Source organism: Marmota monax, unplaced genomic scaffold (assembly GCF_021218885.2).
Source record: "Marmota monax isolate L192 unplaced genomic scaffold, Marmota_monax_Labrador192_F-V1.1 WCK01_AAM20220418_F8-fsc00004, whole genome shotgun sequence".
In the NCBI taxonomy this organism is placed as follows: Eukaryota; Metazoa; Chordata; class Mammalia; order Rodentia; family Sciuridae; genus Marmota; species Marmota monax.
Genome location: NW_026692881.1, coordinates 11,938,677 through 11,960,162, shown reverse-complemented (window position 1 = coordinate 11,960,162; position 21,486 = coordinate 11,938,677). Strand labels below are relative to the sequence as shown.

The window sequence follows — 21,486 nt, the reverse complement described above, 5'->3', positions numbered from 1 at the left end:
CTCTTCTTTTTAGTAATTTTAAAATATGCAGCCCATAATTGTTACATGTAATCACTGTGTTCTTTATTAGATTATTAGAACTCACTCCTCTTGTCTACCCCAATCTTTGTACCTTTAACTGACTTCTCTTTCCCCATCCACTCTCACTGTCATCCCTTCCCAAGTTCTGGTAACCATTGCTTATCATTACTCTAAAAGTTTGACTTTTTAATTTTACATATAGGGGCTGGGATTGTGGCTCAGCAGTACAGTGCTCGCCTAGCACAGGTGGGACCCAGGCTCGATCCTCAGCACCACATTAAAAAAAATAAAATAAAGGCATTGTGTTGTGTCCATCTACACCTCAAAAGTAAAATATTTAAAAAAATATTACATATAAAAGTGAAATCATGTGGTTTTTATCTTGCTGTGCCTGACTTATTTCACTTCATGTAATTTCTCCCAGATTTACCTTGCTTTAATACGGAAATCACAGTAATAACTCACAAGCAAATTAAAATAAACAGTGTCTAATGCAAATATTGCATTATATGAAGAGGAAGCATTTATTTTATTCATTTTTTTTTGAAAATGGAAGTTTGTCCAATGGGGGTTGGATGTTTACTGGACTTCAAAGAAATATGTGATGAGCAGAGGTCAGAGAAGGCATGCCTGATAGAGGAGGGTGTGGGTTAGTGGTGACACCACAGCAGAATGATAGACACACTGCTCTTCTTCAGACAGGAACGAAGCAGACCTGGTATGAGGGAGGCACAGAACTACATTCATTCACAACTGGGGTGGTATCAAGATCCTTTGTGTCAACCAGAGAGTTCAGGTGAAAGTTTTGTAAAATGGTGGTCAGGAATAAAAACAGCTCTAGGCAGGCCAGACCTTCTCCTGCACACCTCCATTTTTCTGAAAATAACAAAGAGAGAGAAAGAGAGAGAGAAGGAAAATACTCCTTTTTTTTTTGGAGCAATCTCCAGAGAGAGCTAATGCAGCTTTGTCTGGGTCATCTTTTATTACAATTTTTCTCATCATTATAGATTCAGAATACGTCATTGATTATATAATTTAAAACTTTGCCAAGACATGACACTTCCTTAAACATGATTGGGGGTACAAAAAATGTAACATTAATTTACATTTTCCAGAATATGACCTTCAGTTATGTAATTATTAAAAGTACAGAATCATTAATAAAATACGTCACTAATTTACATTTTTCGGATTTTCCCAAGATTTACTATTTTCCCCAAGATATGTTATTTTCTTTCTTTTTTAAAAATTCTTTGTTGTTCAAAACATTACATCTTATTGTCTAATTTTTTGAGTTCTTTGTATACTCTGGATATTAGGGCTCTATCTGAAGTGTGAGGAGTAAAGATTTGTTCCCAGGATGTAGGCTCCCTATTTACCTCTCTTATTGTTTCTTTTGCTGAGAAAAAACTTTTTAGTTTGAGTAAGTCCCATTTGTTGATTCTAGTTATTAACTTTTGTGCTATGGGTGTCCTATTGAGGAATTTGGAGCCCGACCCCACCGTATGTAGATCGTAGCCAACTTTTTCTTCTATCAGATGGCGTGTCTCTGATTTGATATCAAGCTCCTTGATCCATTTTGAATTAACTTTTGTGCATGGCGAGAGAAAGGGATTCAGTTTCATTTTGTTGCATATGGATTTCCAGTTTTCCCAGCACCATTTGTTGAAGATGCTATCCTTGCTCCATTGCATGCTTTTAGCCCCTTTATCAAATATAAGATAGTTGTAGTTTTGTGGATTGGTTTCTGTGTCCTCTACTCTGTACCATTGGTCCACCCGCCTGTGTTGGTACCAGTACCATGCTGTTTTTGTTACTATTGCTCTGTAGTATAGTTTGAAGTCTGGTATCGCTATACCGCCTGATTCACACTTCCTGCTTAGCATTATTTTTGCTATTCTGGGTCTTTTATTTTTCCATATGAATTTCATGATTGCTTTCTCTATTTCTACAAGAAATGCCGTTGGGATTTTGATTGGCATTGCATTAAACCTATAGAGAACTTTTGGTAATATCGCCATTTTGATGATGTTAGTTCTGCCTATCCATGAACAGGGTATATTTTTCCATCTTCTAAGATCTTCTTCTATTTCTCTCTTTAGGGTTCTGTAGTTTTCATTGTATAAGTCTTTCACCTCTTTTGTTAGGTTGATTCCCAAGTATTTTACTTTTTTTGAAGATATTGTGAATGGAGTGGTTGTCCTCATTTCCATTTCAGAGGATTTGTCGCTGATATACAGGAATGCCTTTGATTTATGCGTGTTGATTTTATATCCTGCCACTTTGCTGAATTCATTTATTAGCTCTAGTAGTTTCTTTGTAGACCCTTTTGGGTCTGCTAGGTATAGAATCATGTCACCTGAAAATAGTGATAATTTAAGTTCTTCTTTTCCTATTTTTATGTCTTTAATTTCTTTCGTCTGTCTAATTTCTCTGGCCAGTGTTTCGAGAACTATGTCGAACAGAAGTGGAGAGAGAGGGCATCCCTGTCTTGTTCCAGATTTTAGAGGGAATGCCTTCAATTTTTCTCCATTCAGAATGATGCTAGCCTGAGGCTTAGCATAGATTGCTTTTACAATATTGAGGTATGTTCCTGTTTTCCCTAGTTTTTCTAGAGTTTTGAACATAAAGGGATGCTGTACTTTGTCGAATGCTTTTTCCGCATCTATCGAGATGATCATATGGTTCTTATTTTTAAGTCTATTGATGTGGTGAATAACATTTACTGATTTCCGTATATTGAACCAGCCTTGCATCCCAGGGATCAATCCTACTTGATCATGGTGCACAATTTTTTTGATATGTTTTTGTATCCGATTCGCCAGAATTTTATTGAGGATTTTTGCATCTAGGTTCATTAGAGATATTGGTCTGTAGTTTTCTTTCTTTGAAGTGTCTTTGTCTGGTTTAGGAATCAGGGTGATGTTGGCCTCGTAGAATGAATTTGGAAGTTCTCCCTCTATTTCTATTTCCTGAAGTAGCTTGAAAAGTATTGGTATTAATTCCTCTTTAAAGGTTTTGTAAAACTCTGCTGTATACCCATCCGGTCCTGGGCTTTTCTTAGTTGGTAGTCTTTTGATGGTTTCTTCTATTTCCTCAATTGATATTGGTCTGTTTAGGTTGTCGATATCCTCCTGACTCAATCTGGGCAGATCATATGACTTAAGAAATTTATGCCTTCACTATCTTCTAATTTATTGGAGTATAAGGATTCAAAATAATTTTTGATTATCTTCTGTATTTCTGAAGTGTCTGTTGTGATATTGCCTTTTTCATCCCGTATGCTAGTAATTTGAGTTCCCTCTCTTCTTCTCTTCGCTAGCATGGCTAAGGGTCTGTCGATTTTGTTTATTTTTTCAAAGAACCAACTTTTAGTTTTGTCAATTTTTTCAATTGTTTCTTTTGTTTCGATTTCATTAATTTCAGCTCTGATTTTAATTATTTCTTGCCTTCTACTTCTTTTGCTGTTGTTTTGCTCTTCTTTTTCAAGGATTTTGAGATGAAGTGTGAGATCATTTATTTGTTGGTTTTTTCTTTTTTTAAGGAATGAACTCCAAGCAATGAATTTTCCTCTTAGAACTGCTTTCATTGTGTCCCATAGATTCTGATATGTTGTGTCTGTGTTTTCATTTATCTCTAAGAATTTTTTAATTTCCTCCTTGATGTCTTCTATAACCCATTGATCATTCAGTAACCTATTGTTCATTCTCCAAGTGATGTATGCTTTTTCCTTCCTTCTTTTATCGTTGATTTTCAGTTTCATTCCATTATGATCAGATAAGATGCATGGTATTATCTCTATTCCTTTATATTGTCTAAGAGTTGCCCTGTGACATAATATATGATCTATTTTTGAGAAGGATTCATGTGCTGCTGAGAAAAAAGTGTAACTGCTTGATGTTGGGTGGTATATTCTATATATGTCAATTAAGTCTAGGTTATTAATTGTGTTATTGAGTTCTATAGTTTCCTTATTCAACTTTTGTTTGGAAGATCTGTCCAGTGGCGAGAGAGGTGTGTTGAAGTCTCCCATGATTATTGTATGGTGGTCTATTAGACTCTTGAACTTGAGAAGAGTTTGTTTGATGAACATAGCTGCACCATTGTTTGGGGCATATATATTTATGATTGTTATGTCTTGTTGGTGTATGGTTCCCTTAAGCAGTATGTAGTGTCCCTCTTTATCCCTTTTGATTAACTTTGGCTTGAAATCTATTTTATTTGATATGAGTATGGGCACTCCTGCTTGTTTCCGAAGTCCATATGAGTGATATGATTTTTCCCAACCTTTCACCTTCAGCCTATGTATGTCTTTTCCTATCAAATGCGTCTCCTGTAGGCAGCATATTGTTGGGTCTTGTTTTGTGATCCATTCTACTAGCCTGTGTCTCTTAATTGGTGAGTTTAAGCCATTAACATTTAGGGTTATTATTGAGATATGGGTTGTTCTTCCAGCCATATTTGTTTATTTCTGTTACTAAACATGGTTTGTTTTCCTCTTTGATTATTTTCCCTCCCTTTACTGTCATACCTCCCACTGTACGTTTTCATTGTTATTTTCCATTTCCTCTTCCTGTAATGTTTTGCCGAGGATGTTTTGAAGAGATGGTTTTCTAGCTGCAAATTCTTTTAACTTTTGTTTATCGTGGAAGGTTTTAATTTCATCTTCCATCCTGAAGTTTAATTTCGCTGGATACACAATTCTTGGTTGGAACCCATTTTCTTTCAGTGTTTGAAATATGTTATTCCAGGATCTTCTAGCTTTCAGAGTCTGTGTTGAAAGATCAGCTGTTATCCTGATTGGCTTACCCCTAAATGTAATCTGCTTCCTTTCTCTTGTAGCTTTTAAAATTCTCTCCTTATTCTGTATGTTGGGCATCTTCATTATAATGTGTCTAGGTGTGGATCTCTTATGATTTTGCACATTCGGCGTCCTGTAGGCTTCTAGGATTTGGGATTCTGTCTCGTTCTTCAAGTCTGGGAAGTTTTCTCGTATTATTTCATTGAATAGATTGCTCGTTCCTTTGGTTTGAAACTCTGTCCCTTCCTGTATCCCAATGACTCTTAAATTTGGTCTCTTGATGTTATCCCATATTTCTTGGATGTTCTGCTCATGGTTTCTTAACAGTCTTGCTGAGCTGTCTATGTTCTTTTCCAGTTGAAATACTTTATCTTCATTGTCTGATGTTCTATCTTCTAAGTGTTCTACTCTGCTGGTAGTATTCTCAACTGAGTTTTTAAGTTGGTTTATTGCTTCCTGCATTTCTAGGATTTCTGTTTGTTTGTTTTTTATAACCTCTATCTCCCTGTATAGTTGATCCTTTGCTTCTTGGATTTGTTTGTGTAATTCATTGTTGAAGTGATCTTTCATTGTCTGATTTTGCTGTCTGATGTCTTCCTTGAGACTCCAGATCATCTGAAGCATGTATATCCTGAATTCTTTATCTGACATTCCATCTGCTGCAGCTATTACCTCTTCTAAGGTTGAGTTGACCTGCATTGCTTGTGGTCCTTTCTTTCCTTGTCTTTTCATACTGCTTGTGTTTCTTTCTGCTTGGTGAAACTGTTGTGTTTTTGAAATGTTTTTTTCCCCTATATATTTATATTGCTCTTGTATAGTTGAAAAGTCTCCCTTGCAGGGTCGGGCGGCGGTCTGCGTACCTTGCAGGCGCGGGCGGCGGCTCTGCTCTGCCCCTCCTCCAATTAGTGTGAGGTGTCTACCATGCAGGTGGGTCGCTGGGCTTATTCTGGGCATGGGAGGTGGCTGTGCTCTGCCCCTACTCCAATTGGGGTGACGAGTGTACCACACCGGCAGGCCACCGGGCCTGATCCGCCAGTCAGTTGCAGGTCTGCCTACCTTGCAGGCATGGGTGGCGGCTCTGCTCTGCCCCCCCTCCAATTGGTGTGACTTGTCTACCACACCCGCGGACCGCTAGGCCTGTTCCGGGCGCGGGCGAAGGCTCTGCTTTGCTCCTACTCCAATTGGGGTGACGTGCCTACCACCCCGGCCGGCCGCTGGGCCAGTTCCACCGGTCCGTCGCAGGTGTGCCTACCTTGCGGGCACGGGTGGCGGCTCTGCTCTGCCCCTACTCCAAATGGGGTGACATGTCTGTTGCACCGGTAGGCCACTGAGCCTGTCCCGCTGGTCGGTCGCAGGTCTGCCCACCTTTCGGGCATGGGTGGCGGCTCTGCTCTGCCCCTACTCCAATTATGGTGTCGTGACTACCACGCCGGCAGGTCGCTGGGCCTGTTCCTGGTGCGGGCGGTGGCTCTGCTCTGCCCCTACTCCAGTTGGGGTGACGTGTGTACCACCCTGGCAGGCCGCTGGGCCTTACCCGCCAGTCTGTCGCAGGTCTGCTTATCTTGCAGGCGCGGGCAGCGGCTCTACCCTGCCCCTCCTATCACACCCGCGTACCACTGGATCGCAGGTCTGCCCACCTTGTGGGCGCGGGTGGCAGCTCCGCTCCGCCCCCTCTCCAATTGGGGTCATGCGACCACCATGCCGGCGAGCCGCTGGGCCTGCTCCGGGCACAGGCAGTGGCCCAGCTCTTCCCCTCTGGCTCGAAGACAAAGCTAGAGAGACTCGGGTGTCTGTGACTCACCCTCCCTACTAGGAGACCAACGGTTTCTGTCGCCGCTGGTATTGATGAAGTTCTCTCCTCTGCTGCTTTCTGATGACATCAGATCTCTGCCATGTTGGTATCCTATGCGAATGGCAGCATTTCGTTCCCTTTGCCGGGTGACCAAAGCAACGGGTGAGTCCTGACCGGCCCTCACAGGCCCCATCTCAGTCCTGTTGCCGCTGCCCACGAAGGCTCGGTTGGTATTTACCTCCACAGTACTCAGCAGGACCTGGACCGAGAAGCAGTTTCCGCGGGCTCCTTAGCCCTGGGCCAGAGCAGTTCCGGGAGCCAGAACTCGGCTGCTCCGTGCTCGGTGTATGCTCTGATAAGAGCAGGCTCCATGAAGCAGTTTCCGTGGGTTATTTAGCACTGAGCCTGAGTAATCTGTCTGCAAGCTGCAGGAGAATGGCAGCCTGAAATTACCTGTTCTATGGCTGAATGAGCTGCGGTCAGTCGAAAACAGGGATGGTGACGTCAGCTCTCCAAGATGGTGGCCGCTGGCCTCCTCTGTGGTCTGACCGGTGTGGAGAACCGAATTGGACCGCTTCCTTCCCCTGTCTCGAACCCCGAATTCAGCACTGAGTACGGTGCTTGCACGGCTGGCAGAAACTGCAGCGCTGTATCCCTGCCTCGCTATCTCCTCGTTTCCCAGCGTGCGCTGCAGACTCTAGCCACGGGTGGATTTGCTGAATAAGCAGTGTTACCCTCCGTGCAACAAATCTCTCGCGTTTGAGTCCCTGTAGCCGATCCTCGTGCGATGGAAATCCTTCCTCCAGGTTCCGGAGCACCCCACTATTGCTGGAAATTCCTAACAAGATAGCCTTTAGCCGTCCTGACTCGTCATTCTCCCACTCAGTGACGCGGCACACGGGGGCAATGCACTCCCCTCGCCGCCATCTTGATCCTTCTTCAAGATATGGAAAATACTCCTTGAACAGTATATTTCTAATTAGAACAAGAAGAATGTCGAGTAACTATATGATGAATGATTGGATGAATGGCTGCAGATGGGTAGCAAATAAAAAGGCTGGATGATTAGACAGACCTAAGGATGAACACCTCAGATACCCACCTAATATTCTTCCAGCCCTTTTCATTCAACCAATATTTATTGAGCATCAGCTTTCTTCAAGAACTTTATTAACCACATTCACATTAAAATCATTGTTTTGACACTTCATGTTTCCATCAGTCTTCTCCCAGAAACACACGTTCATTACTTGCATTCCCTGTTCCTAGTCTGATGTGCCATGATCTTTCCTTCCATTCATCAGATCTGTTTAGTTCTATCAGCCTTAAACATACAATGCAGTTTCAAGATTTATCATATGCTGTTCCTTTTGATTAGGATGCACTCCATACTTCTCTCAGATCCTAGATCAAATGTCATTTTTCTGTTACACTCTTTGTGATTCTTCCAGGCTATAGATTCTCATTCTCCTTGGCTTCAATCAGCAATGAAGCACAGATTAGTTGAATCATTATTCTTTATGTTTTCTAGTCTGCTAAAACATGAGTTCCATTATGGCAGAGCTTAGGTCTTGTCCTATTAGTATCTAGAGTGCCTTACTTAAAAGCAAGTCTAAAGAGCCAAAGAATAAATTTAGGTAATTGTATGCCAGAGACTCAGCACACACTTTAGGTGTGAAAGGCCCCATATCCCAAGGAGGATCTAGATGTAGGAAGATGAAGGTGCTTCAGTGTCCTTAAAGATTAATGTGCCCCACTCCCAAGGTTTTCTGACCCTCATCTACCAGTCAGAGGCTCTGGAATTCTTGATCAAGTGCAAATATTCTGTTCCTATGGTTCATTGTCTTTGTTAAAATGCCTGCCTGTCTTCAGTCCTGTTTGTTTGCCTCTTATGAGGCAGCTCAAATGTCCTTTCTTCTATTTGAATGTCACTCAATCCATTTTGTGCCTCACCATTTGGTATGAGAGAACAGGCAGGAGATATTTTCTCCCTCTGCCATCATGAACAGTCAATCCTTTCTTCTCTCTCCCACAGGATTAGTCATATTGGATTACAACAATCTGTTTATTCATCTGCTTGGCTAACTGGGGTGTGGGACTCTTTTGGTGGCGCTGTGGATACATACAATGTCCAGAGCTCAGCAGAGGCACTACATGGAAGACACTCAACAAAGCTGTGGGGTTAGATACATTTCACAGGGCAGATGAGGAAGTGCAGATGAATCTAATCTTCTAAGAAGAGTTCTGGGAGGGCAGTGTTGTATTTTGTGGCATGACTCAATCTTCCCTCTTTGTAACTTTCTTACTTTGGAAGAACTAGGTCAATTTTCCCTAAGCCCTAGTAATCAGACCCAGTAACAATGTTGTAGCATGGTCTTGCACAGTGCATGGGCACTGGGAGTGTTGCTCTGATTGTGTATAAAGATCATTTCTACCAGCCACTAAATCATCACTGTGCAACTTTAACTAATCCCATGAAGATGTCTTGACCCCTGAAGTACCAATGGAAATAAATTTCTATTACCCGTTGAGAAAGGTATGAAGTACTTACTTTTTTTTGAATTTGCCACTCTTATCCAGGAAATGGCCAGGGTCAAATTTCTCAGGGTTGGGGAATTCTTTGCTATCATGCAACACAGATGTCAGTGATGTTATTATGGTTGTGCCCTGCAATAAACAGACATGGATAAACCAAGTTGTAAAGAATTCATAGAGTTAGGGGAAATGCTGGAATTTACCTAGTCCAAACATTATGATCTATAGATAAGAAGCCCTTGTTCAAAGAAGAGCAGCATATCTCCAGGTAGGCAACCAAGTAATAAAATGCATGAGTTTAAATGCCAGTGGCTACAACCTTGCTAAAATGCCCCCAATAGCTTTTGATGTAGCGAGTACCTGTACACCACACCTTTTGTTCTCCTTATCATCAAGCTTGGATGCTCATGTCTGCCCCTACTCAATATTCTATCACTTCAGTTTTCATACATCTTGTATAGGATTCTACTTTAAAATGGGCCTCTGTTGGCTTTTGAAATGTCCAGGACATTGTTTATAAGACCTTTCTGGGATAATAAAAATATAGCAAAAACCAACTGAATATTTTACATTTTCCCAATATTTGTTTCTCCTATTTTAGAAATGTGGGTGGGGGGGTGCTCTTCTTTTCAAATGGTTCTAAGATTGCACAACGAGGGGAACATCAGAGTTTGGTTGGTGGCTGCAGTCAATTTTTAACTATGTTGTGAAATTCTGAGTCTGGGCTGGAGGTTTTAAAGCGTTCTCACTACCTAGAAGTGGAGAGAATACCTCTTTCCTGGAAGAAGATGAACACCTCCTGAAATGGCAGTACTTTTATATAACTTTACTTAGGCAAATATTATTAGGTATTTCAAATACACAACTAAGAGGCCACAAAAAGAGGAGAAAGAGGATAGAAAGGCAATAAAAATAATCCAAAAGTAGGGAATATGATCTCCCTCACTTATGAGCCCAAATTTCTTTGGTATCAAAAATATGACAAGGAAGTTTCAAGAAGCAAAACTGGAAAATAATCTATCACAAATATAAATACAGATGTCCTTAACAACCTGTAGAAGATCAAATCCTGCTATGTGTGTACTTAATAATATGTATGAGAAAGGGAGACCAAAGCATATGACAATATATGATCAACAGATGCAGAGAATCCATTTGATAAAATTGTACCCTGTAACAAACAAAATTACATATTTTAAGAAAATACCAAACAAAAACAAGACAAAGCAAACATTCCTCATCTAATAAAGAACATCTGCCAAAATGTACATAAAACATTATACTCAATAGTGTGATGTTAAACTTCACGCCCTACTAGATACAAAAAAAAAAAAAATAAGTTCAACACACCATTTCTGTTCAAAACTGTTCTGGAAATCCCAGCCATGCAATAATGTAATAAAGAGAATTCATTTCACTAGATTTGGAAAATATTAAATGAAACAAGTGCTAACTGTTATGGGTCAGGCTATATGGGCAATGACCAAGCAGACTCCATTTACACTGAGGCTCCATATCATACAAGAAATGCTTATCTCATGGGAAAGCCCCACCTCTGTACCCATTAATAGTTACTTAGCTTAACATACTCAGAAACACAAAATAGCAATTCTTATACAATGTAAAATTGTTCTCTTTGTTTCCCATTTTTCTTTGGCAATGTACCTTGTCAGAGATTGATTGGACATTAGTAACCATTCTCTAACTTGTAGTGAACTAGGGTCATTTTGATCCACTTCCCTTCTGCTTGCTTGCTGCTCTGCCAACCTGGAAAGTCTCATGGGAAATACTAATGTACCCATTGCACTGTCTCACTATCTGCCCATTTCAGCTTCTGTACCTGCTTGCTTCAGCTACATCAACCCAGATGTGGTTTTTGCCTTTAAATATCCTAAAGTGCTCAGGCTCCGGGCTGTTCCTTGCAGAGACAGTTATGGGTCCTGTGGGGAACAGTCTCCAGCCAGCTTGCTAAACAAAGACCCTTCAATTTGGATAAAACTGGGACTTGGTGTGTTTTCTGAGCAAGCTACCCCACAACACTAACCTAGACAGCAGGATAATGTACATAAAAATTTCAAATTCATTTAAACAAGTTGTTATCCATGATGACTACATTTAAGAGTTCTAGATATAAAGTCATTAAAATAAAAAGTATGTGTCCATATGCCAAGAAAAACAAAATTGAAAAGGCATTATTTAAATGGTACAATTTATATTAGCTTTTGAAATATTAGTTACCTATCTATATCTACAGATTCATGAACAAAAATATTTAACATGTCAATTCTTTCAAAATTGGTCTGTAGATTTAATGACATGCTGAACAATAGCCCAGGAGAGAGTTTTAGGAAACTAACAAACTGATTCTAAAATTTGTTTGGAGAGTAGACAAAACAAACTTGAAGGAGCAGAAGAAATGGGGACAGTTCACTCTGCTGGATGTCAGGAACAGTTAGGGAGCCTCATGGACTAGTCTGGCCTAGCACTGAGTCCATCAGGGTGCTGCATGGATGAGTTTTGTACTTCTCTCATCTTGTGTTGGCAAGGATTGGGACCATACTACAAAGTTGGGGGCTTCAAGAGCACTGAAGTACAATGCGGGAGAAATAATCTTATCTTGGGAATGTAGTGGTTTCTGAATTTAATGTCACAGGCCACTGCATGGGGCGGGATGGTTGGGAGGAGGTCTACGTATCTCTGGATCTCATACAAAACAGCTTTGTGTAGGACATATGGCTCTCGTCCTGCTTGCATGGGATGTGGTGTCTGCCAATGTCATGGTCAATTTCTTCCAGGACTTGAGCTGATAAGGTAAAAATAAGAACTCATAAAGGGTGCTGGAAGATGGCAAAAGCAAGCTAGGCAACAAGTCCTGGTCTCCTCACAACACAGAAGAAGGCAGTGAAAGAAGAGCAGAATGAAGAGGTGGGTGAAAAAATAAATGCTCTAGAACCCAATATCTTTTAAAATCTAATTTGTTATATATGAAGGCAGAATGCATTATAATTCATATAGAGTACAATTTTTCATATCTGCGGTTGTATACAAAGTATATTCATACCATTTGTGTCTTGATACATATACTTAGGGTAATGATGTCCATCTCATTCCATTGTCTTCCCTACCCCCATGGCCCCCCTTCCCCTCCCACCCCTTTGCCCTGTCTAGAGTTCATCTAATCCTCCCATGCTCCCCATAGTAGATGAATGGATAAAGTAAATGTGGTATCTCTCTCTCTCTCTCTCTCTCTCTCTCTCTCTATATATATATATATATATATATAGATATATAGATATATAGATATAGATATAGATATATATACACAATGGATATTACTCAGCAATAAAAGAGAATAATATCATGGCATTTGCAGGTAAATGGAGGGAGTTGGAGAATATAATGCTAAGTGAAGTTAGCCTATCGCAAAACACCAAATGCTGAATGTTCTCTTTAGGGCTCAGTATTACAAGCCTGAGACCTGGATAGGCTAGAAGATAGATTAACAGAGTAGAAAACAAACTCAAATTTCCCTAACCCAGAACCAAACCTATGGATGAGAAGCGGGGTGGGGCAACAGAGAGAGAAAGTAGGGGAGAACAGACATCATCTTAAGCTCATTCACTTAAAAACTTTTGGAAAAACAGACAAAATTTAAAGTGAAATGGCAATAGAAGGCTACTTCAAACAGCAAAAACAACTTCAAAACCAAATTGTGAAAAGAAAGCTGAGCCAGGAAACTGCAGTCATCTTGTGGAGCTCTCAGCCAACCAGTTACCCCTTTAAATCTTCCCACACTCAGACAGCTGTGAATCAAATCAAAGGGAAGTCCCTGGCAGTGGGACTTCTTAAGAATCTGTTCAGAAACAATTTCTAGAAGTACCACTACTAGCCAAAAATGTATGGATCCCCCTTACTGTGAACAGTGGGAATGAACAGGCTGGTGGGGTCCTGTGCCAGGAAAGTGTACCTAACCCTGCTCAGCATCTGCTACCCAGGCAAGGATGCTAAGCTCTGTGCATCATCTTCTTGCTTGCTTAACTCAGACAACAGTGAAGCAGCTTTGGCCCTGAAGAAAGAAAGCAGATTCACCCTGGGAGGATCAGGGACAGTCCCCATAATTGCAGAGCCAAACTAGAGGGAAGCTTCCTGGCTATCCAGTGACATAGAATCCTAGTGGGAAATTGCCAGAGGCTATGCTGCAGAAAGGGACTGATATAAGCCTTATAAAGAGGTGCACAGCCTGAACCATAATCACAACTGGCAAGTGACAGGATACTTGTGGTATATTCTATCAGACTTAGTAGGCAGAGGAAATCAACATCTGGAATATACAACCTGGGGCTGTGGAAACTAGAGCCCAGGTGAACTATTGGAGAATCTTTACTGCAGTACCTCAGAGAGTGGTGCCAACCTGGGGAATGCTTCTTTACCACAGACATTCTGTGGAAAATCCACAACCTAATTTCCTGCACTCACAGACAGTCATCAGGATCTTTACTACTGTGAAAAGGACCTATTAGAGGGGTATAGATACTTAACGACCCACAACAAACAGTGGCATTTCAGAGCCCTGAGCTAAGCACACTTGGCCAAACCACAACACTGCATCCTCTGATCAGTGAACTTCAGTCCCCTGAGCTGACAAACAAGAAGCTACTAATAAGAGGTTCATAGCAACTAGGGAATTGGCTACTATTCCCTTGCAGCTTGGGAGAGATGTATAGTCAATACTGATGGACATCTGCTAAATGTCCAAACCCCAGTGAAATGCAAACCCGGATTCAACAAGAATTTCCTTTATCTTGAAATGGTATGTTATAAATAATGCTAATGTCAACTTTGATCACATAAAGAACTTTTTAAAAATATTTATTTTTTAGTTGTAGTTGGACATAATATCTTTATTTTATTTATTTATTTTTATGTGGTGTTGAGGATCAAACCCAGGGCCTTCCATGTGCTAGGCAAGCATTGTACCACTGAGCCACAATCCCAGCCCCACATAAAGACTTTTTAATTTGAATGATAATTGTTAATCCAATAGTCAATATGATACCTTCAACCTATTTGAATGAATTTCATATAATGGTTTAAAGCATTAATTGGAATCAATCTTCCTATCTTTTTTTTAAAGCAGTAATTTGTATCTGGTTCTCTTACCTCCTACACATCCTCTGGCACCATTTCCTACTTATTCATTTATTTCTCCTTTCTGCATTGGTGTAAATTACCATTTTTATAGTCTGTCTCTCTCTCCCTGCCCCCCAAAAATTCAGTGGAAAGTATCACCAATAGATTTACCACTTTGAAGATGGATTTTCAGGCCTTGATGACAAAGTATATAATCTTAAAAAATAACATTGACCATAGAGAAAATATGTAAAGAGACAATGAACAGAATATTCAAGAAATCTGGGATAACACCAAGATGCCAAATTTAAGATTCATTGTGGGTAGGAAAAGGCTCTGAAATACAAATTAAAGAAATGCACAATCTTTCCACTGAAATAATATCAGAAAAAATTACAAACCTTAAGAATTAAATGAAAATTCAAATACAGGATGCCCATAAGACTCTGATTATTAAACCTGATTATTAAAACCTGATTATTAAAATGTTCAATAAGTGAAAAGAAGACCTAAGAAATGAAATAAGAAAGAAAACTAAGGTGTTGAAAGACTATTTCCATAAAAGAAATAGAGATATTGAGAAGAAGTTAGTCAGAACTCCTGGAAATGAAAGACACACTGAAACAAATAAAAATTCACCCAAATCATCACAAACATATTAGAATGTGCAGAACATAGAAAATCACAGCAAATGACCATGAAACAATGAAGAGCAGGGGTACTCCAGACTTTTGACATTTTAATATTGCTGTCATAATATTAAACTTAAGTGTTTCCTTTATCCCTGATGCCTTGTTTTATTACACTACCTTTAACAATGGAAAACTATAAAATGCAATAGAAATGTCAAAATTCACCTAGAGTATTTGCTGTGCAACAATATGTTTTTTTTTTTTTTTTTTTTTTATTTGTTTATTTATTTATTTATTTACTTATTTTTGTGCTGCTGGGGATTGAACCCAGGGCATTGTGCATGAGAGGCAGCATTCTATCAACTGAGCTATATCCCCCAAAGTAATATTTTTTAGAAAGAACAAAGTTGGAGGGTTCACACTACCCCAATTTTTTTAAAAAATTAAATTAAATCCATAAATATACTTGTAGAGATCAGGAAATATACCATGTTATTTAAATATGGAAAATACTTAAGTCCAACTAATTTCAAATATTCAGTAGTTTCTGGATGGCCTACTGTGTGCTAAAACAATGCTAAGCAACTACAAACTATCACCTTTTTTTTTTTTTTTTTTTTTTTTTTTTTAATTTTTTATTGTGGGTTGTTCAAAACATTACAAATTTCTTGACATATCATATTCCACACTTTGATTCTAGTGGGTTATGAACTCCCACCTTCACCCCATACACAGATTGCGGATTCACATCAGTTACACATCCATTGATTTACAAATTGCCATACTAGTGTCTGTTGTGCTCCGCTGCCTTTCCCATCATCCACCCTCCCCCCTCCCCACCTCTCCCCTCCCCTCCCCTCCTCTCTCTCTACCCCCTCCACTGTATAACCCTGAGGGTCTCCTTCCATTACCGTGCAATTTACCTTCTCTCTCCCTTTCCCTCCCACCTCTCATCCCTGTTAAATGTTAATCTTCTTCTCCTGTTCTTCGTCCCTACTCTGTTCTTAGTTACTTTCCTTATATCAAAGAAGACATTTGGCATTTGTTTTTTAGGGATTGGCTAGCTTCACTTAGCATAATCTGCTCTAATGCCATCCATTTCCCTGTAAATTCTATGATTTTGTCATTTTTTAATGCAGAGTAATACTCCATTGTGTATAAATGCCACATTTTTTTTATCCATTCGTCTATTGAAGGGCATCTAGGTTGGTTCCACAGTCTTGCTATTGTGAACTGTGCTGCTATGAACATCGATGTAGCAGTGTCCCTGTAGCATGCTCTTTTTAGGTCTTTAGGGAATAGACCGAGAAGGGGAATAGCTGGGTCAAATGGTGGCTCCATTCCCAGCTTTCCAAGAAATCTCCATACTGCTTTCCAAATTGGCTGCACCAATCTGCAGTCCCACCAGCAATGTACAAGTGTACCCTTTTCCCCACATCCTCGCCAGCACTTGTTGTTGTTTGACTTCCTAATGGCTGCCAATCTTACTGGAGTGAGATGGTATCTTAGGGTGGTTTTGATTTGCATTTCTCTGACAGCTAGAGATGTTGAGCATTTTTTCATGTACTTGTTGATTGACTGTATGTCCTCCTCTGTGAAGTGTCTGTTCAGGTCCTTGGCCCATTTGTTGATTGGGTTGTTTGTTATCTTATTGTCTAGTTTTTTGAGTTCTTTGTATACTCTGGATATTAGGGCTCTATCTGAAGTGTGAGGAGTAAAGATTTGTTCCCAGGATGTAGGCTCCCTATTTACCTCTCTTATTGTTTCTTTTGCTGAGAAAAAACTTCTTAGTTTGAGTAAGTCCCATTTGTTGATTCTAGTTATTAACTTTTGTGCTATGGGTGTCCTATTGAGGAATTTGGAGCCCGACCCCACCGACTGTAGATCGTAGCCAACTTTTTCTTCTATCAGACGGCGCGTCTCTGATTTGATATCAAGTTCCTTGATCCATTTTGAATTCACTTTTGTGCATGGCGAGAGAAAGGGATTCAGTTTCATTTTGTTGCATATGGATTTCCAGTTTTCCCAGCACCATTTGTTGAAGATGCTATCCTTCCTCCATTGCATGCTTTTAGCCCCTTTATCAAATATAAGATAGTTGTAGTTTTGTGGATTGGTTTCTGTGTCCTCTATTCTGTACCATTGGTCCACACGCCTGTTTTGGTACCAGTACCATGCTGTTTTTGTTACTATTGCTCTGTAGTATAGTTTGAAGTCTGGTATCGCTATACCGCCTGATTCACACTTCTTGCTTAGCATTGTTTTTGCTATTCTGGGTCTTTTATTTTTCCATATGAATTTCATGATTGCTTTCTCTATTTCTACAAGAAATGCCATTGGGATTTTGATTGGCATTGCATTAAACCTATAGAGAACTTTTGGTAATATCGCCATTTTGATGATGTTAGTTCTGCCTATCCATGAACAGGGTATATTTTTCCATCTTCTAAGATCTTCTTCTATTTCTCTCTTTAGGGTTCTGTAGTTTTCATTGTATAAGTCTTTCACCTCTTTTGTTAGGTTGATTCCCAAGTATTTTATTTTTTTTGAAGATATTTTGAATGGAGTGGTTGTCCTCATTTCCATTTCAGAGGATTTGTCGCTGATATACAGGAATGCCTTTGATTTATGCGTGTTGATTTTAAATCCTGCCACTTTGCTGAATTCATTTATTAGCTCTAATAGTTTCTTTGTAGAGCCTTTTGGGTCTGCTAGATATAGAATCATATCATCTGCAAATAGTGATAATTTAATTTCTTCTTTTCCTATTTTTATGCCTTTAATTTCTTTCGTCTGTCTAATTGCTCTGGCCAGTGTTTCGAGAACTATGTTGAAGAGAAGTGGAGAGAGAGGGCATCCCTGTCTTGTTCCAGATTTTAGAGGGAATGCCTTCAGTTTTTCTCCATTCAGAATAATGCTAGCCTGAGGCTTAGCATAGATTGCTTTTACAATATTGAGGTATGTTCCTGTTATCCCTAGTTTTTCTAGAGTTTTGAACATAAAGGGATGCTGTACTTTGTCAAATGCTTTTTCCGCATCTATCGAGATGATCATATGGTTCTTATTTTTAAGTCTATTGATGTGGTGAATAACATTTATTGATTTCCGTATATTGAACCAGCCTTGCATCCCAGGGATGAATCCTACTTGATCATGGTGTACAATTTTTTTTATATGTTTTTGTATCCGATTCGCCAGAATTTTATTGAGGATTTTTGCATCTAGGTTCATTAGAGATATTGGTCTGTAGTTTTCTTTCTTTGAAGTGTCTTTGTCTGGTTTAGGTATCAGGGTGATGTTGGCCTCATAGAATGAATTTGGAAGTTCTCCCTCCTTTTCTATTTCCTGAAGTAGCTTGAAAAGTATTGGTATTAGTTCTTCTTTAAAGGTTTTGTAAAATTCTGCTGTATACCCATCGGGACCTGGGCTTTTCTTAGTTGGTAGTCTTTTGATGGTTTCTTCTATCTCCTCAATTGATATTGGTCTGTTTAGGTTTTCTATATCCTCCTGACTCAATCTGGGCAGATCATATGACTTAAGAAATTTATCTATGCCTTCACTATCTTCTAATTTATTGGAGTATAAGGATTCAAAATAGTTTTTGATTATCTTCTGTATTTCTGAAGTGTCTGTTGTGATATTGCCTTTTTCATCCCGTATGCTAGTAATTTGAGTTCTCTCTCTTCTTCTCTTCACTAGCATCGCTAAGGGTCTGTCGATTTTGTTTATTTTTTCAAAGAACCAACTTTTAGTTTTGTCAATTTTTTCAATTGTTTCTTTTGTTTCGATTTCATTAATTTCAGCTCTGATTTTAATTATTTCTTGCCTTCTACTTCTTTTGCTGTTGTTTTGCTCTTCTTTTTCAAGGATTTTGAGATGAAGTATGAGATCATTTATTTGTTGGTTTTTTCTTTTTTTAAGGAATGAACTCCAAGCAATGAATTTTCCTCTTAGAACTGCTTTCAATGTGTCCCATAGATTCCGATATGTTGTGTCTGTGTTTTCATTTATCTCTAAGAATTTTTTAATTTCCTCCTTGATGTCTTCTATAACCCATTGATCATTCAGTAACCTATTGTTCATTCTCCAATTGATGTATGCTTTTTCCTTCCTTCTTTTATCGTTGATTTTCAGTTTCATTCCATTATGATCAGATAAGATGCATGGTAATATCTCTACTCCTTTATATTGTCTAAGAGTTGCCCTGTGACATAATATATGATCTATTTTTGAGAAGGATCCATGTGCTGCTGAGAAAAAAGTGTAACTGCTTGATGTTGGGTGGTATACTCTATATATGTCAATTAGGTCTAGGTTATTAATAGTGTTATTGAGTTCTATAGTTTCCTTATTCAACTTTTGTTTGGAAGATCTGTCCAGTGGCGAGAGAGGTGTGTTGAAGTCTCCCATGATTATGGTGTGGTGGTCTATTAGACTCTTGAACTTGAGAAGAGTTTGTTTGACGAACATAGCTGCACCATTGTTTGGGGCATAAATATTTATGATTGTTATGTCTTGTTGGTGTATGGTTCCCTTAAGCAGTATGTAGTGTCCCTCTTTATCTCTTTTGATTAACTTTGGCTTGAAATCTATTTTATTTGATATGAGTATGGACACGCCTGCTTGTTTCCGAAGTCCATATGAGTGATATGATTTTTCCCAACCTTTCACCTTCAGCCTATGTATGTCTTTTCCTATCAAATGCGTCTCCTGTAGGCAGCATATTGTTGGGTCTTGTTTTGTGATCCATTCTACTAGCCTGTGTCTCTTAATTGGTGAGTTTAAGCCATTAACATTTAGGGTTATTATTGAGATATGGGTTGTTCTTCCAGCCATATTTGTTTATTTCTGTTACTAAACATTGTTTGTTTTCCTCTTTGATTGTTTCCCCCCCCCCTTTACTGTCCTACCTCCCACTGTTGGTTTTCATTGTTATTTTCCATTTCCTCTTCCTGTAATACTTTGGCGAGGATGTTTTGAAGAGATGGTTTTCTAGCTGCGAATTCTTTAAACTTTTGTTTATCGTGGAAGGTTTTAATTTCATTCTCCATCCTGAAGCTTAATTTCGCTGGATACACCATTCTTGGTTGGAACCCATTATCTTTCAGTGTTTGAAATATGTTATTCCAGGATCTTCTAGCTTTCAGAGTCTGTGTTGAAAGATCAGCTGTTATCCTGATTGGCTTGCCCCTAAATGTAATCTGCTTCCTTTCTCTTGTAGCTTTTAAAATTCTCTCCTTATTCTGTATGTTGGGCATCTTCATTATAATGTGTCTAGGTGTGGATCTCGTATGATTTTGCACATTCGGCGTCCTGTAGGCTTCTAGGATTTGGGATTCTGTCTCATTCTTCAAGTCTGGGAAGTTTTCTTGTATTATTTCATGGAATAGACTGCTCATTCCTTTGGTTTGGAGCTCTGTACCTTCCTGTATCCCAATGACTCTTAAGTTTGGTCTCTTAATGTTATCCCATATTTCTTGGATGTTCTGCTCATGGTTTCTTAACAGTCTTGCTGAGCTGTCTATGTTCTTTTCCAGTTGAAATACTTTGTCTTCATTGTCTGATGTTCTATCTTCTAAGTGTTCTACTCTGTTGGTAGTATTCTCCATTGAGTTTTTAAGTTGGTTTATTGCTTCCTGCATTTCTAGGATTTCTGATTGCTTGTTTTTTGTAACCTCTATCTCCCTGTATAGTTGATCCTTTGCTTCCTGGATTTGTTTGCGTAATTCGTTGTCAAAGTGATCTTTCATTGTCTGATTTTGCTGTTTAATGTCTTCCTTGATACTCCAGATCATCTGAAGCATGTATATCCTGAATTCTTTATCTGACATTCCATCTGCTGCAGCTGTTACCTCTTCTAAAGTTGCGTTGACCTGCATTGCTTGTGGTCCTTTCTTTCCTTGTCTTTTCATACTGCTTGCGTATCTTTCCTGCAGGTGCGGGCGGCGGCTCTGCTCTCTCCTTATTCCAATTGGGGTGTCGTGGCTACCACGCCGGCAGGTCACTGGGCCTGTTCTGGGAGCTGGTGGCGGCTCTGTTCTGCCCCTAGCAACAATATGTTTTGATAATTTTCTTTGTGCATATATTTAATTAAAAATTAAGGATTAATTTATTTACCCTTTACAAGTCACTGTCAACTTATTAACCCTTTACAAGACATGAGCATTGACATACTTGTATTAGTTAAGGATTTGCATCGATCTGCAGTATATTTCCAAGAATTGGGAGAGGCATGGGTCCTGGTGAGAGTTTCCAGCTCCCAGATCTTTGTCTCCATAGTAAGAGGAGAAGAGTACAGAAAGAGGCTGATCACCAGGACCACAACTGGATCCATTGAAGCCTTCTCCTTTTACTGAGACAGCTGTGACCTTGCAATCACTGTACAACTTTTGTGGTGTTCCCTGCTAGTTCAGAATATGTCCTATTGACATGAAGTACTGTACCAACCAACTAGATGAGTTCCAATCCTTTCTGATTGTGCATTGGTAACCTGGTAGGAACAAAAATATATTGTTGTCTAGTGTTGCTCTCCTTTGCAAACTTCTATCCATGACAATCTAGTTTAGCCACTCTGG

The 21,486-nt window shown here is 39.4% G+C and overlaps 1 pseudogene; it reads right to left on the bottom strand.

The window, feature by feature from the left end:
• Positions 1 to 541: 541 nt before the first annotated feature.
• LOC124096349 (cytochrome P450 2C27-like) lies at positions 542 to 21,245 on the bottom strand (annotated as a pseudogene).
• Positions 21,246 to 21,486: the final 241 nt, after the last annotated feature.